Raw genomic sequence first — 16,800 nt, 5'->3', positions numbered from 1 at the left:
TTTTGTCTCTCCCAGTCAAGACTGCAGACTTCAATTCGAAATACATCTTCCCGGAAAACTAACTGCGGATATTTGAAAGAAAATTGCATGGACAGTTTTCATGGGGGCCATCTATTTCCTGGAGGACGCGGCAGCGCTTCAAATGAAGTGAATTCAGCGAGGTCTGCGGACTATCCTGGGTAATGTTCAAAGAAAGACATGATGCCACCGATGTTTGATGCTGTCAGGGGTAAATGAGAAAATATGTGATTTGTAATTTGGGCGGGCCGACCTTTTAAGTATTTACCCACAAGGCTCTGTAATGCAAGTGATTCTTTACATGTCATATTTAATAAATTCTTCCTGCCGGGCCGCGCAGCCGTCGTGACTTAAACGAGACACATAAGGTGAAACGGAGGACAACTGCTGATTTATCTCGAACCGGAGCGCTACTGTGGTGCCACAGTTTGGCACAGCTGCTCTCATAAAATGTTTTGATACCCTCAATAACAGTCCAGTGTTTTACTGTGATTAAATCACCCAGGCCTGTTTGCAAAATCCTCTGACTGTCTGTCTCTCTTCTGTGTGTATGTGTGTGTGTGTGTGTGTGTGTGTGTGTGTGTGTGTGTGTGTGTGTGTGTGTGTGTGTGTGTGTGTGTGTGTGTGTGTGTGTGTGTGCCCCTCCCACACCATCACTAACCCATGGCTGCTTTCCTCCCCGCTCACATCACTCTACCTGCATCCCAAGGCGGGTCAGCGGGTTTGGGAGCGTCTATACGTTCTGGCTTAATGACCCACAAAGCTAGGTTTCCAAACATAAGCATATAATTCAACAACCGATTTTTATTCGCCTCTTTCGGGAAGTTTTGCGAGGACTGTTTCCAAAATGCAAACTTGAACATTATGTCTGCGGTAATAGAATAAAAATGAAATAGATGCTCTTCATTGTCTGCTTTTTGTACACACTATGTAAGAATTTGCCTTGACTTGCGCTCGATTTTGAGAGTGCATTATCTCACATCCAGGGAGGGATATTAAAATACATTTAGGGCTGCATGAAAAAAAAAAAAAAAAAAAACTTAAAAAAAAAATGCCATTAAAAGGAGCGCCAGGTGCTCGGTGGTGAGGACTAATTCAGTTCACATTAAAATGCATTTACATAAAGCTCATTAGATTAAAACAGATTTATGAAAGATGCAATCGAAGCTACATTACTCATGTTGAGGACCGGGTCAGGGTTAAATAATAAAAGTGCTGTGGGTCGAAATACCCGGCTGCTTTGAAGTGCTCTTACTGATTGAGATATTCTTTTACGGCAGGAAGAACAAACCGGTTCTTATTTTGAAATTCTTCTAAAATACTTTTGATACCCAATAGCTTTATTCATTCCGAAGTATCAAGAGTTCCTCATGCGGCTCCGGCCCGAACACGCGCCGCTTCAGTCAAAATCAGTCGAAGCATCTTTCAGTTACGAGAATGAAGTCTGGTTCATTTCTCTCACTTAGAGGAGCAGAAAACACGGCGTCCTTTTATCTTTAATAACGTTGTTTGATTATTTTCAAAAGTTCTTGCACACGATTCCCTCTTCAACAATATGTTTCGCAATGATTGCACAAAATGTCAAAATTTCGCCAAATCATAGAAAAACAAACAGGCTGCATGCTGTAATAATCACCAACTTGGATGCAACATGCAAAGACTTTCATTGATTTTATATAATAACTTATTAAATTCCCCGAGTTGCCCTTTTTGAAGCCGAAACGGATAAAGAAAGCTTCAATAAGATTAACCAAATTTTCAATTCTCTATCTATCTATCTATCTATCTATCTATCTATCTATCTATCTATCTATCTATCTATCTATCTATCTATCTATCTATCTATCTATCTATCTATCTATCTATCTATCCATTCAGTTATTCATTTACTTATTCATACAAATGGATTGAGAGTTAAAGCTGATATTTCTAATTCCGTGTACAATAATGTTTGGGGTTGGATAAACATCAGACAACACCTCTGGATCATTTCACCCGTACCCTTTTCTCGGCGCAACTCGTGCATTTTATATAATGTGCAATCGTTCACGGTGAATTTAATCATATATGGCACGCCGGCTACTTTTAGCGAAATGTAGAAAATGATTACATTGCGCGTTATTGCACGATATTGACAATTTCAATCTTCCTAACTTCTTGACTGATAGTACTGATTTTTCAAATATAAGGTAAAGCATACTATATATCACACATACCTGCGTCTCCACACCATTACCTCGGTTGGTAACGCTCGGCTCTCCCTCCTTTTCTTTTTTCTTAGCAATTACCATGAGGTACCGCATGTGCATAATTTCAAGCTTATGACACGCTATTACTTTTAATACGTTCGGCGTAATAGCCTGTGTCACATCTTGTTTCAGAAATACAAATGTGACCTCTTTTATTCGGGACTGGTTTTCATCCGAACCCCGTTCCTTTTCACCGCCCTGCCACGCGACCGGCTCCGTTTAGCCTACATTTGTCCTCTGCAGATGACTGATTGTTATCCAAACGCCCTAATTGTTTAATTAGGTTGGGGCCAGGAGGCCGTGACAGCCCCTGTAAGATTCATGCGTGCGGCGTTTTTAGCCACGGTAATGGTGCGCGCGGCGAGCTGGGGGAGAGGGCGGGTCGTGGGCGCCGGGGCTGCAGGGAGTGATGCGGTGGCACTTTGGCAGGAGAGCTGGCATCTGTCACCCATGTCACTGTAATGGGAGCGAGAGAGGCAGTCAAAAAATGCTTCCAGGTAAATTATAGCCTCCATTTGTCACAGCGGTTGAGCTACAGGTGCAATTATATTTCTACATTAAACTGTCTAAATAGTGACTGGGCCTACTGCGGGTTTTATATTTCGCCAGGGTGTTGGATTGTTTATCCTGCGCGTGTCAATAGTGTTACGACGGAGTTTTACATGTTTCCCGGTCGAGCCTTTTGGGAGCGTCGGTTATATTTTTACGTGGATGTGTTCGATACGTTACCCGGGAATGACAAGTGTCATCTGGCCCTGTCGCTGCGTGGATTTTCGAAGTTAGGGGTTCCTCCGGGTTCTCCGGTGTCAGACTGAACTGTCGCAAGTCTGTATATGAAATGTTATATATGAAATGTTAATTTCGGCGCAAAAGCCGCCTCTTGGTTGGTGAAAGCTATGATAGGCTCCGGCGTCCCTCCCCCACTGCAACCCAGAGAGGGGGATAAGCGGTTTTGATGATGAGCGAGCCAATGAACAAACGAACGGACGCGTCAGTGACTGTATGTTCGAATCAGAATCAGAATACTTTATCGATACCCTGGGGGGGGAAATTGCTTTTTGGTGAAAGCAGCGTCAAGTGGGGAAGAAAAACGATTGAATCCTGTATAAAAATAAATTGTGAATCACAAAAATAAAATTAAAAGAACAGTAAAGATCAAAATAAATAAATACAAATAAAGTTAAAATATATGTTACATATATACATATTTAAAAGTACATGTACGACGCTCAGAAAAATAAAGGGAACACTAAAAAAACTCATCCCAGTCTGAATGAATGGAATATACTTATTAAATACTTTGTTCTTGACAGAGTTGGATGTGTTAACGACAAAATCGCACAAAAATTATCAATGTGAAATCAAATGATTTGGAGTCACATTTAAAATTAAAGTTGGCTGAATGTCCTTAAAACAATTGATAATGAATCGGTGTTGCTTCCTAAGTGGACAGTTTGATTGACTCTGACTTACATTGGGTTGTTTCAGTGTTAACTTTATTTTTTTGAGCAGACTTTATGATTCCATGTCTTCATTTTGTGTATAAATAGGGGTTGTTAAACAGTAAAACATTTATTGCACAGAAGACACTATTCCACATAGTCGTGTTGTCTAAATTCAGGTGCGATCCATCAGAGAGATGAGAATTGTGCACATTAGTTTATTTGTGTCCATTTTGTTCCTAAGTGAGCAACCGCAAGGAAAAATCATATGCATCCCCGGAGCATCGCGAGCAGGCTGTGTGCAGTGCCTGCTGGAGTAAATATTAATCGACCGGCGAGAGCGCTGGCTTGAATATTTCAAACCGGGGCGGCTGTTCGGTATGACTGATTCCAGGCCTGTGTGCTGCAATCCATTAGTGCTGCGTTCACCACTACAACCTTCCCCTGGGCGGCGGCACCAAGCGTGCTACGGCACCGGCTAGATAATCTCTGCCGCTCGTGTTTCGTCAATAGCAGCTGACTTTCCGAGGGCCGCCGTGGCCTTGTGTCGATAGCTGTTGTGTCTTTTTCAGTCTGACGGTCAACCTCCCCCCGGCCCCCTCCTTGTTTTTTTTTCCCTCTCGTCTCACAAGCAGAAGAAACAATTTCAGGCAGAATGTCCACAGTTTTTGAAAAGCGGTGGAAGGGCGATGTTTAACCGAACTGATTTCTGATGGCGGAAAGTACAATCTTCGAACCTCTCGTTTCGTCCTTTTAAAACGCCGACGCAAACGACAGGGAACCATAATAATCGCTCAGTGGGAACTGCAGAAACAAGAGGTCCAGAGTTTACGCTCCTGTAAAAGACATGCGCTGTAAATGTTTATTTAAACATCCGTCAGATAACTTGAGCCATTTTTCCCTTTAGTTTTCAATTACCTTCCTAATACTTTAACTCCAAAGGGATTTATGTGGTTTTCCAGCTGCTGAATTATACACAGTGTCTGACAACTTGTCTGTTTGCTGTTCGTTGCTCGACAGGTGGCTCATGCTGGATCTATCACAAATCTGGAAACGGCGCCCTTCCGCCGGTCAGAAAACCCAAATGAGAAGATGTAATTCCAGGAAGGGCTCGGAGAAGCCGATTCCAACTGCCAAAATGGACGATACTATTCGTCGCCTGTGGAAACACGACACATTTGCCGAGATGTCGGAAGCAAACAAAGCCGACGGGACCTTCGCTGTCAAGTCTTCCATCGTCGGATGCATCGACGAAGACGATTAGGAAGAGAACTCTGATTGCGAGTTTCGTTGAGCGAAGACACCAGAACCACCTCCTACTCAACATCTCCAAGACCAAGTTGTGGATTTCGGGAAGAATGGGAGAAGACATGCACCAATCACCATCCAAGGCTGAGGAGGTGGAGATAGTGGACTCCTACAAGTACCTTGGTGTCCATATTACCATATTTTCCACACTATAAGGCGCATTGGATTGTAAGGCGTGCCTTCAATGAATGGCCTGTTTTAAAACAGCTTTCATATATTGGGTGCACTGCATTATAAAGCACATAGAATACAAGCTAATACGCTATGCAGTGCGTTATGCATCCACTAGATGAAGCTAAAGGGAATGTCAACAAAACAGTCAAGATAAGTCAGTCAGTCAAACTTCATTAGTAGAAAACAAACCAACGTTCTGACAACTCCATTCACTCCCAAAACAAGTTAGTGCATTCACAATACGTTCCCGTACGTACCGGTAGCTCTTACCCGTATTTGCGCTGCCTTTGTTGAAAACAATGTTTTTCCAACTCCATTTGTCACAGTTCAAAGCTTTTCATAAAACGAAAGCAACAAGAAGGGCCGCCTCTAAATTCATTGATGTTCATGTCGCCAGCTAGCGCTGTTGGCGTCATTCAAATAGCGACTGTAGAGACGCTTCTTCTTGGCAAACTCTGTTCAACAACCCACTGTTCCACTTTGTCCTCCAACTGTGACCATCTCGTTTTGTTTCCTCGGAAACTCTGTTTAGTCTTCTTTACTCAGCGCAGGTCAGCTTGTTGCTTCCTCCACTTCTGTACCATTGATTCATTAATGTTGAATTCTCTCGCTGCTGCTCTATTTTCGTGTGCTACTGCATGACTGAACGCCAAGTTTGAACTTGAAAAGCTCCACTTTGGGGTCTTTCTACACACACAAGAGGTGTGAGACTGGAATTCACTTTTACCGTTTTTACCGCTGCTACCTCCGTGACGCCCCTTGACTACGGTAGACACAAGTAACCAATATTGATCCATATACAAGGCGCATCGGATTATAAAGCGCTGTCGGTTTTTGAGAAAATGAAAGGCTTTTAGGTGTGCTTTATAGTGGGGAGAATACGGTAACAACAAACCGAACTGTTCATACAACACAGATGCCCTTAGCAGGAAGGGTCAGAGCAGGATGTTCTTCTTGAGAAGACTGAGGTTGGCTACGGTAGTCTATGCTAGCCTGCGTACTCTTCTTCATTATAGTGTGCTGGTGTTGCGGTGCGGGGACTGGTGAGATCAACAGGTGAGTGATGAAAGCTCGTGGGACTGAACCCGGACAAATCTTGAATCGGCGGCAGTGGGAAGGACAAAGGACAAACTGGGAGCTATCCTGGACAATCTGTCACACCCCCTGCACCATGAGCCGTGGCTGATGTGCGGCTCACTCAGCCGACGATTCATCCAAACCCAGAGCAGAACCCATCGCTTTAGACCAGGGATGTCAATCATACGGCCCGCAGGATAATTTGAAAGTGAAAAACTGCATAAAAGACAAGGATTTAATTTTTTTATTAAATGCAATTCAAGAACTTTCCGCTAGGGGGCGCACTACTTTGCTCAGAGAAGACGACAATCCGCATCACTGAGACGGACCAATCAGCAGACGTTATCAATGCACCACCTGCTGCTTGTTATGACGTCGTTTCTGCCCCGTTTTCTACCTCCCCGCTGCGCCCTCCTTAGCCAAAATGTCGTTATCACAACAGAGAAAAGTGGTTAAAGAGTGCAGAGTTGTCAAAGAAAAATGGACTCCGTCTTATTTATTTACGGAGACGCACGGGAAACCTTTGTGCTTGGCGTGTTTGCAACAAGTTTCGGTATTCAAGGAATATAATATTCGGCGAGAAATCAGTGAAGCAGCAGTAAAAGCCAGCTAGCTAATTGCTAGCGAAAATGTGCAGTTTAATGTTAGTCACCAGCTTCACTACACTACAAACGAGTCTGGTGGAATTTAATTTTCATGCAACTCCATACATTTTCAGTATGTATTGTATGTGTATGCATGTTTAATGTATGGAGTTTACACATTTACAGGACAGGTAAATACTTTCTTCCTTACACATTTAATAGCACTCTTTAGTTTGTTGGGTGTAGGCAGGGATTCAATGCAGATTTTATACTCACATGTGTTAATGGTTTAAAAATCCCTTTCTTTATAAGTCTCATTTAATCTTAAAGTGCATCACTATATTTTTCAATACCAATTACTTGTTAAAGTTTTGCGCCTTTGTACAATCAGTGGGATTACATGATCACATTGTTGCAATGCATACATGTGAATGATAAAAGTAAATTGCACTTTTGTCTAAGGAAATATGAGGTGTTTCATGAAATGTTTTGTAAAAGGATTGTTCATTAAATTCCAAGATTTTCCTAATGTCCTTGTACTTCTTTACACCAAAACAGAGGAAAGACATGATATTTTGGATATTTATTGCTGAGTATGCCATTATTTTAATGGTCCGACCCACTTGACATCTACCTAGGCTGTATGTTGCCCGCCATGAGAAATGAGTTTGACACCCCTGCTTTAGATGCTCCCTTGTGCCTTCTGGACGGTGCACAACTCTGACCGGCCGGAGGTGCTTCTGCGCTACTGCAACCTCACTACCTCACCCATTCACACGTGTCATGCTCTAACTCTGTTGTCTATTTTCATCCTTGTTGGTCTCAGCCCATTCGCATCCTGCTTATTTTGGTTTATTTTTGTCATCGCTATTGTCACTCTGTTTATGTTCCCATTTGGTTGTCTATTCTCACCCTTGCATTTTTTTTTTTTTTCTCCATTCTGTTGTCTATTCCTATCCTTGATGATGTTGCTCTCTCTGCTTTCTATTTATTTGTTGATGTCTTTTGCTATATCTTAATTTTCTTCTTATTGTCTCACTATATTTATATTCATATTTATTGATCCTATGACTCTTACGCTTCTGTGACAAAAGAATTTCCCATATGGGGTATCAATAAAGTTTATCTATTTCTGAAGCAGATTTGAATTTAACGTAATTCGTCTTCTTTTTGGAGAGTCGGTGGTTTGATCCCCGGCTCCTCCTGTCTGCATGTCCAGATGTCCTTGTACAAGACGCCGAGCGGCCAAGTCGCTCCCCATGGCCTCGCATTGGCAGCTCTGCCGCCATGGTTGTGCATGTGTGTGTGAATAGGTGAACTGAAGAATGCTTTTCAGCAGACTTTATGAGATCGACTCCCATTCACGGCGGAGAACGCAATCTTCATTCTTTCGACTTCATGGACAATCTACCTTTTACTTAACTGCATATGAAAACACACACACAGACATACTAAAATTAGCATGACAAAGTAGGCAGAAAATATACAGATTTTACAGAGGTGACATATAAAAAAATGCAGACTTCTCGTTAGATTCCCCACTTCCAGAATGTTACAACTCCTATTTTTTGAGTGTGGAGGAAAATCACCAGTATTTTGTCCGCTGCATTATTATGTACATCAATGATTAATTTCTTTCTTTTTTTTCCCCCTTTTTTGCAGCTTTCCAAGCAGTGCACGCTAAAAAAAAGCTCACAGGATTTGGCTTCTTCTCCAAGGTAAGAAAACAGCAAAGTTTGCATTATACTTCAGTTGACAATCAAACAATTACGTGCTATGAGTCCAATCCATTCCAGTCCTCTTTTGATGACTTAATATCGATGCAGAATTATGGTTGTCTCCAGAATGTGGATGTGTTGAGCCGCCATTAATTATGAAATGAATGGGCTAAATAATTTAAAAAGTCAAACATTTCAGATGCCCCCCAAACTTTTGGGCTTTTAATTTGTAGCCAGGGTTAAACCTGAGAATAAAAAGGTATTTCTTTCACATGGGCTGTAAATATAGACGGACCACACATGTCGAAATCCTCCCACAGCATGAAAACAAAACATCCAACAAGCAGAAACCGCACGGTGCTTTTCAAGGACTGGTGCCAGCAGCAGAGTTTATTATAATATTTCAAAAGGTTAAAAAATTCTTCTTTGCATACACCTCATCTCCTTTTACCTTACAAATTCAATGTACTCACAATGCACACACGCACACACGCACACACACACATACAATCAGGCATATGTATGTATTCATGTATGTATAAAATCTGGATATACATTTATAAAGTAATGTTGCTTCATGATAGAAGTGAGTGTGTGTGTGTGTGTGTGTGTGTGTGCGCGTGTGTGCATTGTCAGTGCATTTTCAGTGCATTGAATTTGTCAGGATGTGCATGCATGTGCATTAACGTGAAAGGCAGATTTTTATTTTAGACATTGACAAAGCGTCTCTTTCATTAGCCCCTTATAGTTATACTATGATAAAAATAATAACAATAATATACAATAAAAGAAAATAATAATAACAACAACAATAATAATAATAATAATAATAATTGTTATTGTTATTGTTGTCGTATGAGAGCGAGTCCCGTGAAACCGTGAAACTCGACCACATCGATAAATATTCAGCATTTGTGTGAATATTTCAGTTGCACCAAACATCAGCTAGAACTTTCAGTGTAAAGCGTGTTTGAATGCAGAGCAGCAGGCTGCACTGCAGAGGTGATACCTCGAGTAAACACAGAGCTATGGATTGATAGTACAGTCAGACTGCTGCATGATTTATTGCACCCAAGGAAGCTGTACTGTATATCACTGTGTAGCATATTAACTCCCTCGGGGCAGCAGAGGCCCATGACAGGCTCGTACCTGGAGATATTGTAGTTTTACTTGGTGGACATGATACATTGTTTGTAACCTTTGAGTTATTTCTGACACACAAAACAAATCAATGCAGAAGATATCAAGTTGCTTTATTGTGGACGCACTTGCTTAGCCATGGATATTTTATGCATTTTTCACAAGTGTTCTCTCCCTTGGTGTTGTAGCGCTTGACTTTTATAAGAGAAAATTATTATGTATTTAATTGACAGTGACACCCTTGCAAAATTAGCAATTAGCACGTGGAAGAATTCTTTTGACACTCCTTGATCATTCTCTGGAGTTACATTGTTCAATGTGTGTTTTGAACTGCATCATTTGTAGCATCATTTCTGGCCAAAATGTCTAATCCGTAGTGGCATTAAACTCTACCATAATAATTCATTCGGCTCAAAACAACTGTCCGCGTAATAATTCACAAGTTTGATTTCGAAGGTCGTAATTTGCAGTGGGGTTTTTGTTTGTAAGAATTTGTCCTCAATAAAACAACACAAACCGCTACGGCCAATCAAATCACCTCTAACTGTGTCAACAAAACTGAAAATATTAAGCTTTGTAAAAGTGGAATTCATTGCAGAGACTACGACGGTCAAGGTCGCCATTGATTTACCGCTCGCAGTCGATACGGGCCTGTAATCCATTTTAATTCTCCCTGACCGCAAGTCAGACTTTGATACAGTGGGCCATAATACCTTAATAAGCTCTCCGAAGAACTACGTTAACATCCACGACGCGGCTTCGGATTGGCTCGTCACCTCTGCGCTGATCAGGTCCTTCTTTGCAATGACTCTATTTTGCGTCGCACCCCAGGGGTCCGTTCTGGGTCTGCGCTTTTTGATATGGATACTTGTCCTGGGGCAAAAACGGGGCAGGTTTTTTCTTTATCCTTTTAATGTTGTTGTTTTGGAGTATTTTGAAATTTTCCTGCTGTTGACAACCCCCTGACTTATTTCAGGAATCCTGCTCAGCTCGTGTGTCCGGGTTGTTATAATTTCCACGTGTCTTCAGCTGTCAGTTAATTATCCCCTTTCGCTCTGTCTGTTCGTGTTCGTCCTCCAATCAGCTCCTGGCCTCACCTCATTTTGACACCCTTCTTACATTGCTTGATTAGCTCAGCTTGTGTTTTGAATCTGCCTACAGTCTCTGCTCTCACACATCCTGAGCGCTGTTTCCCCGTCCTTTCTTAGAACCCATATTGGTACCATTTTTAATATTCCACCATTTTGTCCTTCCTTGTAAAAAAAAAAAACAAAAAACAAAAACAATCGTATTATGTCTGTGGAGGTCCTAAGTCATCCAGGCCGTGGTTCATTCTTCTCAAGAAGAAAGTGTCACTACGTTATCCACGACAATAAGACTTTGACAAGAACAATAATACTAATTGATATATTATATTATATTATATTATATTATATTATATTATATTATATTATATTGTATTATATCATATTATATTATATTTAAAAACATAAGAATAATAATCATTGTAATATCAATGCATCAATGATTATTTATGCCTAATTATTATTGTTGTTATTATTATTATTGTTGTTCTTTATAGCAGTAGTATACAATATGATATACTATACTATAATATAGTATAATATATTAATCCTTTTTTATTAATACTGTTATATTAACAAACAATATCATACAAACCTCTATTGTGACCCGTATAATACCCTGCTATATTGGTGACAGGCTGCTACCGCAGATGTTTCTCCTTTTACTTGACTCGCTGAAATAAAAGGATATCAAAGTGATTTCCTGCAGTTAAATGATTCCCAATCATAAGTAATTATTTCACTCCCTCTGGCTTTCGGCACTTGAATCATTAGCAATATCTCCTACATTTTGGGTGTCTTAAAGTAGATTCTGCAGAGGGGTCCCAGAACTTGACTATTCCCAAAAAAAAAAAAAAAAAAAAGTTCATTCCAATATCAGCGAGTGTTACAAATTGAAAGATTTCTGTCATTGATACAAAATGCTGCTGTCAGCCTTTTGAGCCAGATAAATGACCACACAACTCGTAATTTAGATTTGACTGCTTGTTTTCAAACCATCGGGGTGATCACACCCTTGCGCACGGCGTATCTGCTAACTCACTTTGAGCCCAACTAAGCCGTCAGCCAATAGCGGGTCGCTTACCGTGATGGAAATTTGATTTTCGGAGCCACTTCGGCTGTGAAACTTCCCGCCTGGAGATTTTTCCGGCAAACTCAGCAGACTCTTTTAAATATGTTCTGATGACTTTATTGAACGACCGTTTTAAAATAGTTGAATCCGTCTCTTATCTCGAGTCCTTCAACTGGATAATAATACCGTAAAGCGCTATTTAACTTGATTTGTGAAAGGTGCTATGGGCTAAAAAGTCAAGTGAAGATACTTTACCCTTGACTTTACATGTCTAATTAGAGGAGAGAGGGAAGTGGAGCGACGCCCAGTGCAGCGAGAGTCCTTTGCCTGTAAGAGTGCCCGAAGGTGATGATTCCTAATCTAGGATTTCAAACGTTGCCGTCCAGGGTCCTGAAAAAAAGCCCGCGTAACTGACGTCAGCAGAATTAATCTACAGATTACACACAGAGGTTTACCTATGGATGCATGAAGGTATCGTGTTTCCATTTAAAATTGCATGAACAGAAATGCTTTTTGGTTTTCAGAATGTGGCAGCTTATTTTGACTCATTACTAAAATTGGTAATAAGTAATGGATGACTGGATTACCAGTAATCCAAACTGGATTACAAACTTTTCATTTCCTTCCTCTGGACTGCTTATTTTGTGACTTAATCCAAATTTAAAAATAAAAATAAATAAATAAATTATATATATATATTATATATATATAATATCGAAGGGCGTAACTGTCGAAGGGCGTCTTCTTCCGGGCGCCACCTCATCGAGTTGTTGATATATAGTATAATTTTTGAATTAAATTAAACCTGAAACATATATATATATATATATATATATATATATATATATATATATGTTATTTGGAATGTGGTTTTTCCAAGAGATGTAGTCTCTTAGACTCTTGTAGTCCTACACTATATACTGTGTAGGTATATATATATATATGTCTCAGGTTTAATTTAATTCAAAAAATACCTTCGCAAATTGCTATAAAATTTGACAAATAAAAGGCATGAACAGAAATGCTTTTTGGTTTTCAGAACGTGGCAGTGTACTTTGACTAAAGCCTATTGGAAAAATGAGCAATAAGTGATCCAAACTGCATTTTCATTTTCATGTCAGGCCACGAAAAAAGGTTTCAAAATCCCAATCTCAAGCGGCGCCGGTGGGTGCCGATATGGGCACCGGAATACACCGTACACCGCACTCCGCCGTTTTCCTGTCAGCCGATCGTGGAGACTTGTTAGCGTGGCACTCCCCGACATTGTCACGCAAATCATACAGTTACGGACACAGATTGAATTGCAGAAAACTTCAGAAATGGATGCCGTGAAAGACTTGAGCTCACAGAGAGCTTGGCTTAACACTCTGCCCGAACAGATCCCGTTACCGCGGTACGTTTCGACCGCGTCCAAAGGGATGCCGATGTCCGGGCGTCCCCTTCCAGACGCTGGAAACCCTTGCAAATGCAATTCTGGGAAACCAATCCGGATCAAAAAGTAGACTAAATAAACGGCGGCAGACCAGTGGACAGCACGATGCAGGGAGGGAGCTGATTGGACGGAGTCGCGAAGGAAAGAAGAGGGGATTTATTTGCAGGTGAAGACGAAAAATTGCATTTAACTGCAAAGCAAGGGGAGCGGGACCGGAGGATGAAGAAACTCGACCGGTCGAAGGGCGTCTTCATCCGGGCGCCACCTCATCGAGTTGTTGAAGAAGAGACTAGCTGCAGGAACGACGTCGATAGCGGCGTCCGTCCGGGAAAAATATTTGTCCAAGCTCTCGATAATCCGATTCGTAAATCGTCTGGGAGCGAGGGAGCGCCGTGGGAACGTCACGCTCACAAGTATCGGCGAGCGGCCGGCCTGTAAGCGGTCGAGCGCGTGCCGTATTCTCGTGTCCGAACAAGCCGCGAAGATGAGGATCGGCCTCCGACTTCACTCTCCTGCGGGGCGCCTCGGACTGGGAAATTGAATTTCGATACCTTTTTTTTTTTTCAGCGGCGGGAAGTGAAAATGAGAAAGCAGTGTTCTTTTCAATTTCTTTTTAATCATGTCATAAAATGTGCGGCCTCGGGAAGAAAATGAAAAAACAGTTTGGGTTACTTATTGCTCATTTTAGCACGCTGCCACATACTGAAAATGAAAAAAAACATTCTGCTAATGCATTTTAGTTTGAATAACGACGCCTATATGCTTCCGTATTTACTCAGCCGCACCGGGCATCGTCCAGGCACGGGTGAGGATCTGGTGCGCTACTTCCACCGAGTCTTCAGATGAAAAGTTTTCCTCCGGTAAGAAGAGCCGGAGAATATGGGATATAATAAACTCTCCTCTGATATCCTGAAGTATGACTCGGGTTCGCAGGAAGCTCATTAACACGGCAAAATCCACTTGATCTTTTCCAATTAACTGTCTCGACCGAGGCGAAGTGAGACATGCAATTAAGAAAGGCCAGGGGCTGACTCAACCCTTATCCCCTGTTTCATTAGCGGCAAGTCTTGGATCTGAGTCAAATTCAACAGCTGACATATGTGCTCGAACAATCGCGGGGCGGCGAGTTTGATGCGAAGCAAGTCTTCTCTCTCTCTGCTCCATCACCGCGGAGATCCCCCGCCGTCGTTGAGAGAAGGTTTTTTCTCCTCGGGGGGGTAACGTGTAAAGGTCACTCTCGGAGCGAAGAGCGGGATAAGACTCCATATTGTCACGATGAGTTTTCTTTCGCTCTTTTTTTTTTTCCAAGGTGAACCAAAGTCGTGTGTTTATCCTTAAAATGAATTGGATTTCGCAAAGAATGAAGTCGCAGTTACAGTCGAAGGAGTTTTGACATAAAGTAACGACCGTTTCCATGGCATGGCAAGCGAGTTAGCGTCTTGCTAACGAGTGCGAATGTATGAATGCGTGTCGAAGCGCGATATGAGAAACCGTGCACAGTCCTACCAAAAGAAAAATCAGATGGGCGCTTTCTATCCCACGCCTGCTGTCTGTATGCTCACGGCATGGATGCGCCACCCGAAAATTCACATCGTCCGAAATCTTTGATTCCGAACAGATTTAAGCCTCTCGTTTTTCGCTGAGCAGAAAATATAGCTGTCATGGTAAAAGCTTATTATCTCTGAGTTGTAAAGTTAGCACTGTGGAATTTTCCAGCCGGCGGAAATTTGAAAGGGTCTTTTAAATGAACAAATGAGAACCCGAGTAATGCATGTAGTCGCGCGGTTACGGTTCAAAATGGGGGCGAGAGAAGCTGAACCGGCAGGAATACGAGCTGAATGCATCATCGATGAATTGACCAAAACAAATAACGGAAGTGACAACCTTTCAACTGGGGAAAATAAAGGAAATAAGCTTTGCAGAGTTCTGGGAGTGTTCGAAAACCGATCTAAATTAAAAACCGCACGAGATAAACAGCAACAACAGACACTCGAAGGAAAGGAAAGGGTTTATTTGCGGGTGAAGGCGAAAGAACGAGGAAGGAATTACGTTAAACTGCAAAGCAAGAGGAGCAGGACCCGGAGGATAAACCAGGAAGTGGCAAAGAAAAACATTAGGCGCCAGGCCGAGGAATATAACACGCCACAAATCAACAGATGACACACTTGGGAAATACAAAGAGAGCGAAGCTGTGAAGCACCTGAAGCAGATGACGTGAGCAAAAATGTATAGTTCGAGACCAAATCATCCAGATGAGATGGACTGTATCGCCGTAAAACCGCGATTGGACGATTTGCAATTCGGGGGGGGGGTTCCGGAACGATAACCTTTACAAAAAGGGAGTAATTATTTCTCAGAGATTAGCTGTTAATGACATCTGCTCAGGTTTATCGTCCGCCAAACTTAGATAAACTTTTTGAACTTTGGGGGGAAATAAAAAAAAAAATCCGGCCCATTCTTTCAGCTGGTGGGAGGGAATAACATGATATAATAAGGCGGGTCATTTCAATTTTACCAACATGGTCCAAAATCACATAGACGACATTTGGAAATATCTTTACCTGGAAGCTTTATTGAATCTTTTCAAGTTGTCAGTTTCCAAAAATGAAACTGAAGGTAACTTTTCAACAATTAACCCGTCTTGAACGGGGAATACGTTTAAACACGTATGTAAAATCGGGACGGACACTGTTTACGTCGGTCGCAGGGGGAAATCCGGTTGAAGTTGGACTTAAACTCAAACTGGAATAAGTACGACTTTGAGAAGCAGACTTACAAGCTTGGTTTTTTTCCCCGGCCCTGACTGGTGATTCAAATCTATCATAACCTAGTTTGAAAAGGTACAAAGGTGAGCCCTCACACCTTTTGTGTCGGTATTCTCTGACTCAGACGGCACATCGATGGTTATGATGGCTAATATAATCTTGAATTGATCTCCAAATAGCGTTTATAGCGTGCAATTGTGGAGGCGTCTCTAACTACATTTGAATGACGGCTGTATTATTAGCCGTTGGCAAACTTAATGATATAATCGAATGATAAACACAAACATCTTCGGAACACACATGATTCGGTAGCTGTAAACCATTCTGTCAATTTTATTTGATGCGTTTGGTTATTAGAAAACTTAGCATCTACCGTAATTTGCAGACTATTTAGCGCACCTGAATATAAGCCGCACCAGCTAAAAATAACGAAATAAAAAAGTGTGTTCGCATATAGGCTGCAGGTGTCTATGTTGAAACATGAGATATTTCCACAGAAAGATGTTACACAGAAACTTTTTTTTTTCATTCAAGTTAAAAACACTGGAAATGCTTTTTTCCGAACACGACTGATGAAAAAGATTAATAATAAATGACACAAGGAAAAGTCCAACCATCTCTTTTTCTTATTCCAGCTGATCGCTATCTTCATCTTCCTCCTGCGCGCTAAAAACATTATTCGTTTTCTTCTGTGTCGGAATTGAACGGACTCAGAATTTTGCAGTAATTTCATCGG

This window comes from Fistularia commersonii, chromosome 12 (genome assembly GCF_037954325.1).
Source record: "Fistularia commersonii isolate RoL2024-O1a breed Wild chromosome 12, RoL_Fcom_v1.0, whole genome shotgun sequence".
Lineage (NCBI taxonomy): Eukaryota > Metazoa > Chordata > Actinopteri > Syngnathiformes > Fistulariidae > Fistularia > Fistularia commersonii.
The sequence above is the reverse complement of the archived record's forward strand: the minus strand, read 5'-3'. Positions refer to the sequence as shown.